The 17,788-nt window shown below is 51.3% G+C and overlaps 1 protein-coding gene across 14 annotated transcripts in view; it reads right to left on the bottom strand.

Annotated features, from left to right (window-relative positions):
- LOC144773261 (uncharacterized) overlaps window positions 1-17,788 on the bottom strand; it is a 7,170,044-nt gene that overhangs the window by 1,835,139 nt on the left and 5,317,117 nt on the right. The gene's annotated exons all lie outside the window — the stretch shown is intronic.

Here is a 17,788-nt window from a genome sequence, read left to right as displayed (position 1 = left end):
GGAGGAATGCTTTCAGTGCTAGACGGATCGCCCGTAACTCCAACAGGTTGATGTGGAGCCGGGCCTCCGCCGGAGACAAGAGGCCTCTGATCTCCGCCTCTCCCAAGTGGCCACCCCAGCCCTGGAGGTACGCGTACATCACAACTACGTGCTCCGGTTGGGGAAGGACAAGGGATCTACCGCTGACCCAATCGCGGTCCGTGAGCCACCACTGCAGCTGTCTCGCAGTGCCCTCTGAGATCAGGACGTGGTCAGACAGGTTGCCCTAATGCTGGGCCCACTGAAACTTCAGGTCCCACTGCAGAGCCCGCATCCGCCACCTGGAGTGATGCACCAGTAGGATGCAGGAGGCCATCAGCCCCAGAAGCCGCAGCGGCAACCTGACCGAGACCCGGGATAACGGCTGAAAGATGGGAATCAGAGCCTGAATATCCCGGACCCGCTGTTCGGGTGGATAAACCCGAAACCGCGCCGAATCGAGAACCGCTCCGATGAAAAGGAGCTTCTGAGAGAGGCACCGGTGTGACTTCGGCACATTGATGGAGAACCCCAGCCGGTGCAGGAGATCTGCCGTAGTCTGGAGGTGGCTGACGACTGTCTGGGGCGAGCCCGCCTTCAACAACCAGTCGTCGAGGTAGGGGAAGACTGAAACCCCTAACCTGCGCAGATGAGCTGCGACCACCGCCATCACCTTTGTGAACACCCGTGGGGCGCTGGTAAGGCCGAAGGGGAGCACGGTAAACTGAAAGTGCTCGTCGCCAACCGTGAACCGCAGGTAGCGCCGGTGGGCCGGCAAGACGGGGATGTGGAAATAAGCGTCCTGCAAGTCCAACGCTACCATCCAGTCTCCTGGGTCCAGGGCAGCTAGGACCTGAGCCAGTGTCAGCATTTTGAACTTCTCCTTCCGGAGGAAGCCGTTGACGTTCCTTAGGTCCAAGATAGGGCGTAGGTCCCCTTTGCCCTTCTTGGGTACCAGAAAGTAGTGGGAGTAGCAACCACACCCTACTTCTGGCCCAGGAACGCGCTCGATGGCCCCCTTGGCCAAGAGGGCCGTAACTTCCTCCTGCAGAAGTCGCAAATGATACCCCGATACACAGTGGTTCTGCGGTGGCATGGCTGGAGGAGTCGCCTCAAAGGGGAGGGAGTAGCCCCTTCGGACGATTTGCAGCACCCACCTGTCTGAAGTGACAGTGTGCCAGTGGAGGTGGTGATGGCGAACCCTGCCCCCCACTGGCGTCACATGGGCCTGAAAGCCTGGACTAGGAGGGTTTAGAGGCGGATGCTGCGGGGGAAGGTGTGGACTGACCTCGCCGTTGTCCCCGACCGCCGGGACGGCGGTTCCCACGGCCGCCACCACGTTGGGTATTACCCTGTGGAGCGTGGCTGGCAGCACGTGTCGGTATACCCCTTCCGTGGCCATGAAAGGAGTGAAAGGCAGCCGATTGCTGGCGCGGGGCCGAGAGGACCAAGGACTTGGCCGTAGCCCTGGAGTCCTTAAAGCGCTCAAGCGCATGGTCTGCCTTGTCGCCAAAGAGGCGACGGCCATCAAACGGCATGTCCATCAGTGTGTTTTGGACATCGGCCGAAAAGTTGGCGGACCTCAACCAGGCGCGGCGTCTGACCGCCACCGTCGTTGCCATCGCTCTACCTAGTGAGTCGGTGGTATCCAGCCCACACCGGATAGAATATTTGGCTGCATCCCGGCCCTCCACAAGGGCTTGGCCGAGTTTGGCCCGTACCTCCAACGGACACTCTGGCAGCACTTCCGCAACCGTATCCCACAGAGAGTGGGTGTAGCGGCCCAAGAGACATGCGGTATTGAAAGACCGCAGTCCCAGACTAAGGGACGAGAAGATCTTTTTACCGTATTGCTCGTACCTCTTGGATTCCCTGTCCGGCGGCGCCGACGGGAATGCGGTCTGGGAATTGGAGGCCTGGATGACCAGACTCTCGGGGGAGGGATGGGTGGACAGGAAACATGGGTCACCCGGGGCTGGGCGGTGGCGTCTGGCCACGTTCCTATCTACGGGCGAACCCGTAGCGGGCTTGGACCAGGTGCCCAGAAGAACGTCGGTCAAGGCCTCATTAAAGAGCAGCAGAGGCTCGGCCGAGCTTGACTGCGGTTTAAGGACGTCAGTGAGGAGATTAGTCCTCACGGCCGCGACGGGGAGCCCAAGGCCCAAGGCCTTGGCAGCCCTCATCAACACCATACTGTAGGTTGTCCCCTCCTCCGAAGCCACGGTAGGAGGGGAGACAAAACCAGTGTCTGGAGAGGTGTCCAGGCCACTGGCCTCCCCAAGGTCTCCTGCCCAGTCCTCATGAGACTGACACTCTCGGGTCAGAGGGTCCTCAGACCCCTCCCAATCCCCTTCATCACTCATCTCCTGATACTCAGGGTTCTCAATCAATGGGGCCTGTTCATAGAAGTGAAACTCCCCAAACGACGTCTGGAGCGGCGCCCATCAGGGACGTCCCGACGTCGGAACAGGAACGAAGGGGGCATCGGGGACGGGCGGCGCCGGAGGCGACACCTGATGGTCCGACGCCGGGGAGGTCGTAAGGTCCACCAGTGACGACCCAGATTCCGAAGAAGGTCTGGCGGGGTCCCGCGGCGCCGGGCCTGAAGGCGCCGGCGGCGCCAGGACTGCTGGACCCTGCGGCGCCAGGCCCGAAGGCACCGCCGGCGTCGGGATTGTGGAGCCCTGCGGCGCCGGGCCCGAAGGCTGAAGCCCCCGTCCCGCTAGGGGCCCCAGACGGGTCCGCTGGGCCCGAAGGCGCCGCGGAGCCCGTCGGAGGAGAGAGTTTCCTCATGGCCATGAGGGAGCACTCGATCTCCTCCGGCGTCGCGTCTTGCCCAGGGACCTGAGGGTGTGGAGCTGGGCGCGGAGCCCGCGACTCCGACGGAGCCGCGTGGGCGAACCCCCGGCCGCATCGCGTGAGCGTCGGGGGGAGTCCGAAGAGCGATGACGCCTCTTGGACTTCTTGTGCTTCTTACCTGACGAGGACTTTGACCCAGAGGAGTGCGGCCTACTCTTGGATCTGTGGTGGCTCCGAGCCTTCCATCTGGACGAAGAGGGCCGCAGATGGGTTGGAGAGCCTCCGCTATATATTTTACGAAGAGTATCTCCGTTTATACGATCACGAGTTATGCTGGACCAGCTCCGACTTTGTTTTCCCCCCACTAATCCTGGGTCGCTCTAGCAGTTTATGAGATCTACACTACTTTGACGAAATTTATCCTTACACGGAGATCTTAGATTTTACACGGTCATCCCCAGTGTATCGAACAATTATCGATCTTCTGCCCCTGATTATATCCTTTGGTATTTCGAAATCTTGGAGCACCCCTATTTCTGTACATGTGTATTTTTCCTCGTGGAATGGGACGTTTACACTTCGGTTCGTCCAACGAATAAGTGTTTGTGTGCCTGTTTCAGAAACGCTACGAATTGCAGCTTGTTGCCCAGAAAAGTTGAAATGGAACCGTAACAACCTTACTTGCGCCCTGATGAAGGAATCCTCAATGGTGGCACTTTTTTCCGAAACGCACGTTGGCGCTTTCTTTGTCTGTTGGTCTTAAATGTGTTTACAGTTTTTCCTTTTTATGTATGTGGTGATGGCTGGATGCGTGAATGCCTGAGAGTACGAATGGTTTTTGCATATAATGTTTTACTGTTTTTTGTTGTTCTGGGCTAATATTGCATGAATTTTATACATAAATGAACATGTTAAAGAAATGTATTAAAATAAAATGATTTGATACCTTATAGCGTCTCTGTGGGCAATTGCAGTTATTGGAACTATTTTGTCTTGCAAAAGCAATGGGAACTTCCCGCTCATGTTTTGATTATTATTAGGCTCCGAGCCCGCGACCTGTCCCTCGACCTCCCGTGGGACCGAGACCTCTCGTGTCGCGGGACCGACTGCCGGAGTTCGAGTCGCCTGTGGGACCGCTCCCGCCTTGCTTTCGAAGAGAGGGCCCGGCAGTCGGAGCAGGCCTTGTCGTCGTGGTCGACGCCGAGACAAGTTAGACACAGGTGGTGAGGATCCGTGACTGACATCGTGCGGTCGCAATCCTCGCAGTGCTTAAAGCCAGGCATCCCTACGGCACCGATGGGAGTCGTAAGATTTCGAGAATGATCAAATTGATCCAAAAAGTTATTCAAAAATTAACTCTGGGTTACTGCTTTTTCCAGATCTGCGGTTGCTGGCGCGGAAAAAAGAAGAACTGACGTCAGCACGCGGAGCGGCGTCTAAGTACTCCGACGACGTCATCACGGCAACCACGACGCCGACGACGTCCGCGGAGCCGCAGACGACTCCTACCGACGCGCAAGGGTACTGCTACGCAAAAGTTTCCGGATCCAGTCTGACGCCTGGGCATATTCTAAGGTAAGGAATCTAATACTAACATGTCTCTTTCAGATGATTCTGGCTGAACTTCGCTCTCGCGATCAGAGAGCCCCAGCTGTTAGTGACCCCTCGCCAGAGTCCTACGTGTATAACCCTGGAGCTGACCGTGTTGGTCTTCAGGAGTGGGCAATGGAGAACACGCAATTGTACCTCTGTGCACCAGGTGAGTGTATTGATTTGGTGTTTTTGGATTACGCTGTTTGAGCGGCGTCTTGGGAACAGTTAACTATATTTGGTTTTGGTGGTCGGTGTACCACGGAGAACTTTGGAGGTCTGATGGGGCGGCATTGAGGCTGCACGGGCAGATGCTCCACGTACTTATTTGGTGAATATTAGAGGTTTTAATCTGACGCCTAGGTGTGGCACATGTGGTGCGCACCCAGCCGGACTGTTCTCTGAAAGGCCAGCGGTTACAGTTGGGTAGCTTTTTGGACACATCTAAAGCGGTGCTAAGGTAGCGGGCTCAGTCAGAATAGTCCTGAAGGTGAACCAGGAGGAGATTGCGGGATGGTCTGTAGGCCGGTCTGTGGTTAACTCCTGTCTTATGGCCTCTTGGTAGTCTTCGGACTGCCTGTTTCTGGTATCTGTTGGTATGGTGTTCATAAAGAACAAGTTACTTACCTTAGGTAACGCTTTTTCTGGTAGATACAATATCTGCCTGTGGATTCCTCACCTTGTGAATATCCCCCTGCTTCAGCAACATTCGGACGTCATAGAGGCACGGCATCGCTCGCCACTCCGCTGACGTCACCGACGCCTATAATAGGCCCACGCTGGCGTGATGACATCAGTTCCGCCCTTTTTTCCGTGCCTTCGAGGCAGACGGACGGGCCAATGACAGTAGACATATACACAGTATACGCAGTACAAATATCAAGGTAACACACACAGTGTGAAGCAAATGCAATAAAACATTTGAAATAAACAACTCCTTGACAATAAAATAAATACATAATAGAAACACTGGCATAGAAGAGTGGACAACGGGGAAGCGGGTGGGTCAGTGAGGAATCCATAGGCAGATATTGTATCTACCCGAAAAAGCGTTACCGAAGGTAAGTAACTTGTTCTTCTGATAGATACATCTGCTGTGTGGATTCCTCACCTTGTGAATAGAGTCCCACAGCAGTCCCCACTCCCGGAGGAGGGTGTCCACTCTTCTAGACCAAGAAATCCTGGAGAAGAGAGCGTGCAAAGTGACCGTCCCTCCTCACCTCGGAATCCAAGCAGTAATGCTTCGTGAAAGTGTGGAGGGAAGACCAAGTTGCCGCCCTACAAATATCCTCTACAGGAACACCTCTAGCCAATGCAGAGGTTGACGACTTAGCTCTAGTAGAATGAGCCCTTATACCCTCTGGAGGATCCTTACCGGCCAAAGAGTAGCAGATCTTTATACAGAGGACGATCCATCTTGATAAAGTTCTTTTATGGACCGCTCTTCCTCTCTTGCAGCCAGCAAAGCCAATGAAGAGCTGGTCATCCAACCGACAGTCTTTAGATCTGTCCAGATAAAAAGATACCGCCCTCTTGGGGTCCAGACGGTGTAATCTCTCCTCCTCCTTGGAAGGGTGTGGGGAGGATAAAAGGTAGGGAGGGTAACAGATTGACCAAGGTGGAAAGGAGTCACCACCTTAGGCAGAAAAGCAGCCCTGGTCCTAAGAACCATTCGATCAGCATGAATGGACAAGAAAGGGGGCTTGGAACTAAGAGCTTGAAGCTCACTTACCCTCCTTGCCGAGGTTATTGCAACGAGGAACACTGTCTTAAGAGTCAAAAGCCTCATAGGACATTTGTGAAGAGGCTCAAAGGGAGCACCCATCAGAAAGGTCAAAACAAGATTTAAGTCCCTCTGAGGCACAATAAAAGGAGTAGGAGGGAACTTATTCGTGAGGCCCTTCAAAAACCTTAAAACCACAGGAGATTTAAAAAGAGATGGCTGGTCAGGCAAGCAGAGAAATGCCGACAGCGCTGAAAGATAGCCCTTCACTGTGGCAACAGCAAGCCCCTGTTGCGCCAGAGAAAGGGCAAACTGGAGAACATCAGACAAATGGGCTCTCAAAGGGTCTACAGATTTTTCCCCACACCAAGCGACAAATTTTGACCACCTATAAGAATAGATGGACTTAGTGGAGTAACGCCTGGCTGACAAGATGACATCCACCACGTCAGGCGGGAGAGAAAAAGAACTCAGGTTGCCCCGTTCAATCTCCAGGCATGAAGGTGTAAGGTCTGGAGGTGGGGGTGTAGAACCTGCCCCTCCATCTGGGAGAGGAGATCTGTCCTGTGAGGGAGACTGAGCGGCGGGTGAGAGGAGAGATGGAGAAGGTCTGAGTACCACACCCTTCTTGGCTTATCCGGGGCGATCAATATAACTTGGGCCCGGTCTTGGCGAATTTTCCTCAGAACCCGAGGAATGAAGGGTATAGGAGGAAACGCGTAAAGGAGTTGAGAGCTCCAACTCAACTGAAACACGTTCCCCAAGGCTCCTTGCATCGGATACTGGAGACTGCAGAATAACGGGCAGTGAACATTCTCTTGAGTGGCAAAAAGGTCCACCTGAGGAGTCCCCCACGTCCGAAAGATGTGACAAACTACCTCTGGATGAAGCCTCCACTCGTGGTCGGCAGAGAACTGCCGACTAAGACTGTCTGCACAAATGTTCTGAACTCCGGCCAGATGATTTGCCATCAGACAAATCTGATGGTCCTGAACCCAGGACCAGAGACGCAGAGCCTCTCTGCAGAGACACTGCGACCCCACTCCTCCCTGCTTGTTGATGTACCACATCGCGGTCGTGTTGTCCGTCAGGACTTGCACTGACACACCCCGAAGGGAAGGGAGGAAGGCCTTGAGCGCCAAACATATCGCCCGCAATTCCAGAAGGTTGATGTGAAGCAACCTTTCCTCTGGAGACTAAAGACCCTTGACCTCCAGGTCCCCCAGATGAGCACCCCACCCGAGAGTGGATGCATCCATTATTACCGTGGCCACCGATGGAGGAAGTTGAAAAGGCTTTCCTTGCGACAGATTGCCTTCCACGCTCCACCAAGACAGATCCGCTGCAGTTTCTCTGGAGATCCTCACTGACTCCCTGAGATCTCCGTTGTGCTGATACCACTGCCTGCGGAGGCACCACTGGAGTGCCCTCATGTGCCAGCGTGCATGGTTGACCAACAGAATTGAAGAAGCCATCAGACCGAGCAGGCGAAGAACCTTCAGGACTGGAACGACCGCTCCTTTGTAGAACAAAGGAATAATTTCCTGAATGTCGCGAATCCTTTGAGGTGGAGGGAATGCACGACAAACAGTAGTGTCCAGTACCGCACCTATGAACAGGTTGCGCTGGGAGGGCACCAGGTGAGACTTGGGTACATTTATCGAAAAACCCAACTTGTGCAACAACTGAGTTGTCTCTTGCAGATGATGGAGCACCTTCTCCGGCGACTCCGCTTTGATCAGCCAGTCATCCAGATACGGGAATACCGGAATCCCCGACCTCCTGAGATGTGCTGCCACCACTGCCATCACCTTGGTGAAGACTCGAGGCGCAGTAGTAAGACCAAACGGAAAGACCGCAAACTGGTAGTGTTGCGACCCAACCGTAAAACGGAGATACTTTCTGTGCGACTTCAAGATGGGAATATGAAAATACGCATCCTGCAAGTCGATCGACACCATCCAGTCTTCTTCTAGCAGCGCTTGGAGAACCTGTGCAAAAGTGAGCATCTTGAACTTTTCCTGTTTCAGGTAAAGGTTCAAGATCCTGAGATCCAGAATTGGCCGAAGCCTGCCATCCTTTTTGGGGATCAGGAAATACCGGGAGTAGCACCCCTGACCCCTTTCCTGCTCTTGAACCACCTCTATCGCACCCTTTCTGAACAGTGCCAGGACTTCTTCCTACAGGAAAAGCAGGTGGTCCTCCGAACAAAAACCTTGGCAAGGAGGGTAATTTGGGGGAAACTCCCGAAAGGGAAGCGCATACCCATTCTCTACAAGACTGAGAACCCAAAGATCCGATGTTATCAATTCCCAATCTTGTAGGAAATGGGTAAGCCGGCCCCCCACTGGGCCCACATGATCCGGAATGGCGGATCTAGGGCTGCTTTGCTGCGTTGGCAGGGGGCTGGGACGGGGAAGAGGAGGAAGAGGAGGAGATTTGAGGGCCTCGAGAACGGCCTCTCTGCTTGCCCCTATAAGATCTGTACATCGTGTTCTGCTGCTGCTGTGGCTGTTGCTGCGTAGATTTGTAGGATCAAAATGAAGATCTACTAAATCATCTAGTGTGCCTTCCAAAAGTACCCCTGGTCTGAAGTCCCAACGACTTAGCAGTCGCCCTGCTGTCTTTAAAACGTTCTAAAGCAGCATCTGCCTTCTTCCCAAACAAACCAGATCCGTCGAATGGTAGATCCATCAATGCAGACGGGACATCAGTTGAACATTCAGACGATTTCAGCCATGCAGCTCTCCTCGTAGCAACCGAAGAGCCCATGATCCTCGCCATAGAATCTGCAGTATCTAAACCACTCTGTATCACCTGCCTTGCTGCAGCCTGAGTGTCCGAGATAACCTCCTGGAAGTTCTTTCTATCATCTTCCGGTATCTTTGGCACTAACTGCTTTACAGTGTCCATTAGTGCGTGAATGTAACGACCCATCAGACAGGTCGCGTTTGTGGACTTTAATGCCATGCTGGCAGAAGAGAAAACCTTTTTAGCAGCCTGATCCTGCTTTCTCGACTCCTTTTCAGCTGGAACGTGAGGAAAAGCTCCTGTTGATCATTTGGAACAGGCAGCTTGTACCACCAAACTCTCAGGAAGAGGGTGGATGGATAAAAATTCAGGATCATCTGGAGCAGTCCTGTACCTTCTGGCAACAGCTCTAGACACAGCTGGTGTTGACAATGGTTTCTTCCAAACCTCTAAAATAGGATCTCCAAGGGCATCATTAAAGGGCAGCAATGGTTCAGTCACCGATGAGGGAGAGTGAAGAACCTCTGTGAGTAGATTTGATTTGAACTCAGCAGTAGGTAAAGCAATGTTCAACAAATTTGCTGCTTTTTTAATAACAACGTGGTAAGTAGCCACATCTTTAGAGGGTTCGTCTGTCACTGAAACCAAATCCCACTCAGGGGACAGTTCAAGACCACTGGCCACCGAAAGATCCTCATAAGGGTCCTCAGGATCCTGCAGCTCACCCTCTTCCAAATACTCCTCATGATAGCTCTCTTCTTCCATCAGCCTCTGAGCTTCACGTCTCGACCTATGACTCACTTTCGAAGCCGTCGGATCCACTGTCGACTCCGTCGAAGCAGGAGCCGGCGCCGAGCTCGACGCTGGCTGAGGAAGACTTCCACGACGTCGTTCGGGATTCGGCATCAGAGATGATGGAACCGGCGTCGAAGGATTCGGTGTCGTCGACTTTGGCGTCGATGGCTTCGGAGTCGAAGGCCTCGCCGGTGTCGGAAGATGCCAATGCGACACCGGAGCCGGCATAAAGGGCATAAAGGGTGCAGGTGCATAGGTTTGGGGGACACCCAGACCAAATGCCATCGGACCCGTGGGACCAACAGGAATCCCAGAGGGTTACATAGCCCTGGAGTAGATGCCATACATTACATTCAGAAAATGCGTCGGATCCTGACCGGGAGCCGGGAAGGCTGGGTACGAACCCCCAGGCGGCTCTTGAGGGCGTGGAGTCGATACGATGTCGACCTCCTCTTCAGGCTGGTGCACCGGAGTCGATAGACCTTCGGGCAACGGAGCCTCTCCCTCTCCAACTATCTCCTCCTCACCTTCATCCTCCCGATCCAGAGAATGGGATGGAACCGGAGACGGATTCGCTGTTAGTTTCGGTGAACCAGGTGAATTTGCATGCAACGCCTCACCTCCGGCGTCATGTTCTTCTGAAGCCGAAGACATCACTTCTTTTTCTACCAGCTTCACCTGCGACTTCGGTTTAGACCCTGAGTCCCTCTTTGAACGATGTCGGGATTCATGAGATATTTTCCTATGCTTCTTTCTTGACGATCTCGAAGCATGGGCCGAGGATGAATCCGAACGCGACCTCGAGTGAGATCTTGACCTCGAGCGTCAAGTCCGCGATTTCGATTTCTTCCTTTCTTTACTTCCTTTAAGCTTAGCAACAATAAGCTTAGCTTCTCTCTCCCGGAGGGCCTTAGGAGTCATCTTTTTACAGGATCGACAGTCTTCGACATCGTGGTCGGAGCTAAGACACCATAAACAGCATTCATGCGGATCCGTAATGGACATGGTTTTGCCGCATTCTCCACAGGCTTTAAAACCCGTCTTCTTCGAAGACATGATGAAAGAAGAAATAAAGGAATACTAACAATACAGAGTAACAAAGTTACAGTAAAAGCTACGGACGATCCCTAGAAAACCGTTAGCGTCGACAACGCGGAAAAATGTAACTGATGTCATCACGCCGGCGTGGGCCTATTATAGGCGTCGGTGACGTCAGCAGAGTCGCGAGCGATGCCGTGCCTCTATGACGTCCGAGTCCACGTCGGCGCGAAGCTACGAAAAGAATTTCCGAATGTTGCTGACGCAGGGGGATATTCACAAGGTGAGGAATCCACACGGCAGATGTATCTATCAGAATCTGCGAGTTCTCCACGAACGAGAGTCGACGGACTCCGTTCTCTAGTTTTTGGTTCTGGAAAAAGACATGTCAATGTAAACTATTGTATGTTTTGATCATCCGTTCTGTGCATATGACTCTGTTTGAGGAAATATTGAGCATGAGTGAACATGGCCATATTTGAGAGTTTGTACTATTTGTGAGCGGCTGTATTGTTGATAACCAAAATGTCGTGTTTTAGTAAATTGTGTTTTAGGTGTTGTTGGCGCCGTTTGGATGTAAGCCAGCCTGCCCTGCTAGAGGGCAGCCCAAATTTTGATAGAATGTAAAACATGGCCTTTCGCCTATACTGTTTAATAATTTATGGCACAAATACACAAAAGATAACGTGGAGTTGCAGTGGCCCTTAACTGGATCATTCGATGAGAAAAAGATACAGTATTTACAGGATCGATTGTTCGCCAAAAGAAGCCGGCAGGCAATGTTCGATTCTTTAAAGCTATGGCAGAAAGAGGCGAAACGCCGTCCTATAAGGGAGGAAGAGTAAGCATGGGCTGAAAATTCGTTCCGCTCGCGGAATTTGCGGATTTTCCACGAAATCGCAGTAAAATCCGCGAATCAGCAGGGACAAATTTTCAGCCAAGCACTTACAGGGTTACAGCAGCAGGTGCAAAAGTTGAAGCTAATTTTTTGTAACCTTTTACAAAAGGGTTACAAAGAAATTAACTTCAACTTGGGCACCTGCTGCTGTAAGCCTGTAAGTGCGTCCTGGCGCCTCGTTGCCTACTTGCAACTATTCTCTGACCCTGCTCTGACCCTTGAAGCAGGGTCAGAGAATAGTTACAAGTAGGCAATGAGGCGCCTGTCACGAAAATTAAACCTAAAAAAAAAAAAAAAAAAAAAAAAAATGAACCAGAGGGTGACAGTGATGAACCAGAGGGTGGCAGGGGTGAACCAGAGGGTGTCAGTGATGAACCAGATGGTGGCAGGGGTGAACCAGAGGGTGGCAGTGGTGAACTAGAGGGTGGCATGGGTGAACCAGAGGGTGGCAGTGGTGAACCAGAGCGTGGCAGTGGTGAACCAGAGGGTGGCAGTGCTGAGCCAGAGGGTGACAGTGGTTAACCAGAGGGTGGCAGTGGTGAACCAGAGGTGCTGTGATGAACCAGAGGGTGGCAGTCGTCAACCAGAGGGTGGCAGTGGTGAACCAGAGGGTAACAGTGCTGTACCAGAGGGTGGCAGGGGTGAACCAGAGGGTGCTGTGATGAACCAGAGTGTGGCAGTGGTGAACCAGAGGGTGACAGGGGTGAACCAGAGGGTGGCAGTGGTGAACCAGAGGGTGGCAGTGCTGAACCAGAGGGTGACAGTGGTTAATCAGAGGGTGGCAGTGATGAACCAGAGGTGCTGTGATGAACCAGAGGGTGGCAGTCGTGAACCAGAGGGTGGCAGTGGTGAACCAGAGGGTGACAGTGCTGTACCAGAGGGTGGCAGGGGTGAAGCAGAGGTGCTGTGATGAACCAGAGGGTGGCACTCATGAACCAGAGGGTGGCAGTGGTGAACCAGAGGGGGACAGTGCTGTACCAGAGGGTAGCAGGGGTGAACCAGAGGGTGCTGTGATGAACCAGAGGGTGGCAGTGCTGAACCAGAGGGTGACAGTGGTTAACCAGAGGGTGGCAGTGGTAAACCAGAGGTGCTGTGATGAACCAGAGGGTGGCAGTCGTGAACCAGAGAGTGGCAGTGGTGAACCAGAGGGTGGCAGTGGTGAACCAGAGGGTAGCAGTGCTGAACCAGAAGGTGACAGTGGTTAACCAGAGGGTGGCAGTGGTGAACCAGAGGTGCTGTGATGAACCAGAGGGTGGCAGTCGTGAACCAGAGAGTGGCAGTGGTGAACCAGAGGGTGACAGTGCTGAACCAGAGGGTGGCAGGGGTGAACCAGAGAATGGCAGTGCTGAACCAGAGGGTGGCAGTGGTGAACCAGAGGATGGCAGGGATGAACCAGAGGGTGGCAGGGGTGAACCAGAGGGTGGCAGTGGTGAACCAGAGGGTGGAAGTGATGAACCAGAGGGTGGCAGTGGTGAACCAGAGGGTGCTGTGCCCATACACGACCGCATGGGTGGCTTCGCCATGCAAGCGGCCCGCGAACACGCAAAAGCCCCGCGAACACGCAAAAAACCCTGCGAATACGCAAAAAAACTCGCGAACACGCAAAAAAACAAAAATCCACAAATTTGCGGATTTTGCGGATTGCGAATTCGATTTTGCGAGAATTCGCGGAACGCGAATTCGCAAATTTCGCCCATACTTAAGGAAGAGTTGCTCAAAATAAAAAATGGTCAGACCATAACTCAGAAGGCTGTAGCATACGATAAGGACCAAACTGAGAAAAACATTGAATGTATAGACAGGCAGTTTAGGTTACAGGTAGATAAAAGTTACACAGCTGGAACCGAACCAGAAGATGAAGTAGAGGACCTATTGGATGTACATCCTCTGCCTCTTTATGCCCTGCAACGAGTATACCCCGCGATACCTCTTGTAATGGCCGCCGCCTCGTCCGCCCCACAAGCCACGGCCCCGGCCATTACTACAGCCCCCGCCCCTACGGGGCCAACTCTTACTCATGCTTCCCCAGTACCAGTTACGGCTACATTATTGACTGGCACCCTGTTACCCCCCACTATGTCTTCAGTGACTCTAGCCTCCCCGGCCTTGACTTGGCCATCTTTGTCGGCCACTTTGACGCCTGCTATGATTGATTCAACCCCCTCCCATGCCTCCGGAACTCTTGGTTCCCGGCGGTTGTATACTCGCGCTACGGTGAGTTACCGGGAAAAGCAGATGGTATTAGATCAAGCATCCCAATGGGTACAGAACGCCATCTATACTGTTCCAGATATATGGGGGACCATGAAGATTACGAATCAGTTATGCAGCAATATGCCTTAGAAACAATGGCCAAATGTTTAATCTCCTCATGGGAACAGTGTTTCGCGGATGGGAGAGCCCCCAAAGTCTTATATGACATTGTGGACCAGGCACATCAATTCGAATTAGGTTTGGGCGATGTATATGGGAATCTCTTGACTATAATGAAGTACCGAGAACGGTTGTTCACCAAATGCCCGAATTGGGACTCTCAGCATCCCATGCGGGAAGTTCATCCCATTTATCATCCTGAAATCCCTGAGGTCAGGGACGGTGGGAATCAAATTATTCAAGCCCGCGTTGAAGCCCGGTTCCAAGAGCAATGGGTTTACACCCCTTGGAAAAGGAGTGAGGTTATTTCCCTGAAATCACATCTACCTGACCTTTGAAAGAATCCCACTGCTTATTACAAAGAACTTACTGAGGCCGCTTCATCGGCCGTGATGACCTTAGCCGATATAGAATTATTTTTAGGGTAATTCGTCCCCGTTGATGTATGGTGACAGGTGCATGATCATCATCACAGTAACGAGTTAACTAGGCCTAACAGCTAGGGCGCTCGACCCCGGACCTGGGGATCTGGGTTCGTGTCTCGGTAACAACGCCAAACACTCCTGTGATTCTGGGCAAATCACTTAATCTCCCCGTGCCTAAAATGAAAGTGTGTCCTCATGTAACGTAACTAGAAAATATGTAAAGCGCTCTGATACCTGATTCGGTTCGGGTCTAGTTCGCGCTATATAAAACTCTGCAAAAAAAACAAAAAACAAAAAAACGAGTTAAGTGGAACTTGGGACCAAATTAAAGATTGGGGCAAGGATCGGAAACCCGGAGATAAACCGAGACCAGAAATTCTAGCAAGGCCGGGTTGGATCATCACATATATGCATTCTTTATTCCCACCCGAAGGTGGATTGGAATAAATTAACTGCTTGGAAACAGAAGAAGGATGAGAGTGTGTCTGATTTCTTTACTCAATTTGAGGGGGTGTTCATTGATATTAGTGGGCAAGATTTGTCGGTGGAAGGTGGGATACGATTATTCGTTAATCGTTTTGTGACTAATCTGTTGCCCGAAATATCTGCCCGGCTTCAGGCTGCAGAAAGAACGTGGACCACCTGCACTCCTTCTGTTATTTTGAGTATGGCCCAATATTATGAGCATAGGGAAAACTAGAGCAAAGAGAAGTCTGACAAGAAAACGAAGGATCTTAAGACTCGAGTATTATTACAGCAAGTAGCTAGAAGACGGGGAAGAGACGGAGTGGGAAGAGGGTTTGTCCCGAGAGGGGCAGGAGCAGGAGGAGGAGGAGGTCCAGCTGTTACTTTGGGAGCAAACCAATATGCTTACTGTAAACAGGAAGGGCATTGGCGAGCTCAGTGTCCTTTGCTCCTCACACAAAACAGAGCAGTAAGAGGCAGAGGAAGAGGACGAGGAGGAGTTGATTGTAGTGACATGAGAAGGGAAGAGGTGATACGTGGTGAGGCAGGGGGAAATAGTTTTTTATAATTCGAGAGGGAGGCAGTACTATAATGAAGATTTTGGAACTGACAGGGCAGATAGGTATAGCTATGCATAAGACAGCCACGGACAGAGTAGGGGCCAAGTGTCAGTATCCGTCGATCTGAGAGGGCCTTATGTTAAAGGACAATTAATGGGAACTGTTGAGGATTTTCTAGTAGTCACAGGGGAAATGAATAGTTTGATTGCTCGTTCACTGGTCCCAGGGGCTGCTCTGTCCGGGAAAAACAATGTCTCAGTAGGGGTTTCTGGAATACCGGTAGTATGCCCCATTTCTAAACCTCTCCCACTTACCATAGGTCCAGTTACAGTGGATTCCCCATTTCTGTTGACGTCACATTGTGGGGAAAATTTATTGGGATTGGACCTACTGAAGAAATTGCATGCAAAGATTTATTGTTCCCCGATGGAGTGTATTGACTTTTCAATCGCCTGGTCAGCATAATCGGCAGTGTTTCGCGAAAAATGAACCCCACGCTCCGGACTTTGGTGCCATTCCATCTACATTGTGGGCGACTAGTGATACGGACTTTTAAATATTCCGCCGGTCTCTATCACCTTAAAACCAAATGCTCGTCTGCCACGTATTTCGCAGTATAAGATCTCACCAGCTGGTGAGAAAGCATTGTTGGCGATCATACAGGATTTAATTGACAAAGGCGTAGTGGAAGAAACGATTTCAAATACTTGTAATAGCCCTATATTACCAATTTTGAAAAAGGCCCTTACAGGGAGTGGGCCTGATTATGCTGATACTTATCGTTTTGTAATTGACCTACGCGAAATCAATAATGTAGTAGTACCTCAATATCCGGTGGTTTCAGATATCACTACGATTCTCACCATGATTCCCCCAACAGCTACGTTTTTCTCCATTATTGACCTGAAGAATGCTTTCTTTAGCATTCCGATACACCCTGATAGCCATCAAATTTTCGGCTTCTCGTTATCTGGGCGCAGTTTTAGATTTTGTCGCGCTCCACAAGGCTATACGGAGAGTCCTAGTATATATAGTCAAGCCCTGAAAGTAATCTTAGACAAATTGCCTTTGCCCTCAGGAAACATCCTCCTTCAGTACATGTACGATGTATTAGTGGCTTCAGACACCAAGGAAGGTTGTAAGGAAGCCACGGTTAAATTATTGTCCCATTTGGCAGCCAACGGTAACAAAGTGTCTCTTTCTAAATTTTAATATTGTCGACAGGAGGTGACCTATCTTGGTCATCTACTGTCGAAAGAGGGGAGGAAACTAACTCCTGAGCGCGTGTCTACTATTTTTAACATGCCTGTTCCTCGTACTCAACGTGCTGTTCGTGCATTTCTTGGCATAACCTCTTACTGTCGCCAGTGGATTCCTAATTTTTCTCTTCTTACTAAACCTCTCTTGTATCTAACCACTAAGGATGTGCATGAACCTTTACCTTGGACTGATGAATGTCAGAAGGCTTTTGACTCTTTAAAAACTGCTCTTTGTTCTGCACCTGCCTAGGAACTCCTGACTACCGAAAGCCTTTTGTGCTTTATGTACACAAGGTGGATGGTTGTTCGCTTTCTGTGTTAACACAAGGATTTGGTGGTAAGCAAAGGCCTTGTGCTTATTTTCCGGCAGTATTGGATTATGTCGCCAGAGCACTTCCTAGCTGTTTGAGGGCTACCGCTGTGGTGGCCATCCGAAAGTTGGAAGGACTCGTTTTGAACTATGACCTCACAGTGATGGTACCGCACGCTGTGGATACGCTCTTGAACAAAACTAAGACTCAGCATCTTACAAGTGCACGTCTTACTGGATACGAATTTACTCTATTTGCTCCCCATATCACTATCAAAACGTGTACCACTCTGAACCCAGCCACGTTACTACCCCTCCCTTCGGATGAGCCAAACAATGACATACATGATTGTATATTTCGGACTGAGGAAGAGACGAAGGGACGGGTGGACCTCACAGACACGCCCTTATCTGACCCCCAAGGGGAGTTGTATGTGGATTTTATTATTTATTTATTTTATTTATTATGCAACTTATACCGCGCAGACTAAACCCGAAGGTATCAAGGCGCCTACCAAAGGAGATCAAAAATGCAGGGCACAACTACAGATACGCTTGTACATAGAGACGTGTTTTAAGGGCAGATCTGAAAGTCTGTAGGGAGGGGAGGGACCTTAATTCTAGCGGAAGAGCATTCCACCATTTTGGAGCCAGATGGGAAAAAGCCTTCCCACCCCATCTGGCTTTCCGAATACGCGGGACACAAAGAAGAAGTCGATTTGAGGAGCGGAGGTTCCTGCCAGGATTGTAATGAGACAGGATAGATCCAATACCTGTAGGGCTA

The sequence above is a fragment of the Lissotriton helveticus genome, chromosome 8 (assembly GCF_964261635.1).
Source record: "Lissotriton helveticus chromosome 8, aLisHel1.1, whole genome shotgun sequence".
Lineage (NCBI taxonomy): Eukaryota > Metazoa > Chordata > Amphibia > Caudata > Salamandridae > Lissotriton > Lissotriton helveticus.
This window is presented reverse-complemented; position numbering and strand designations above follow the sequence as displayed.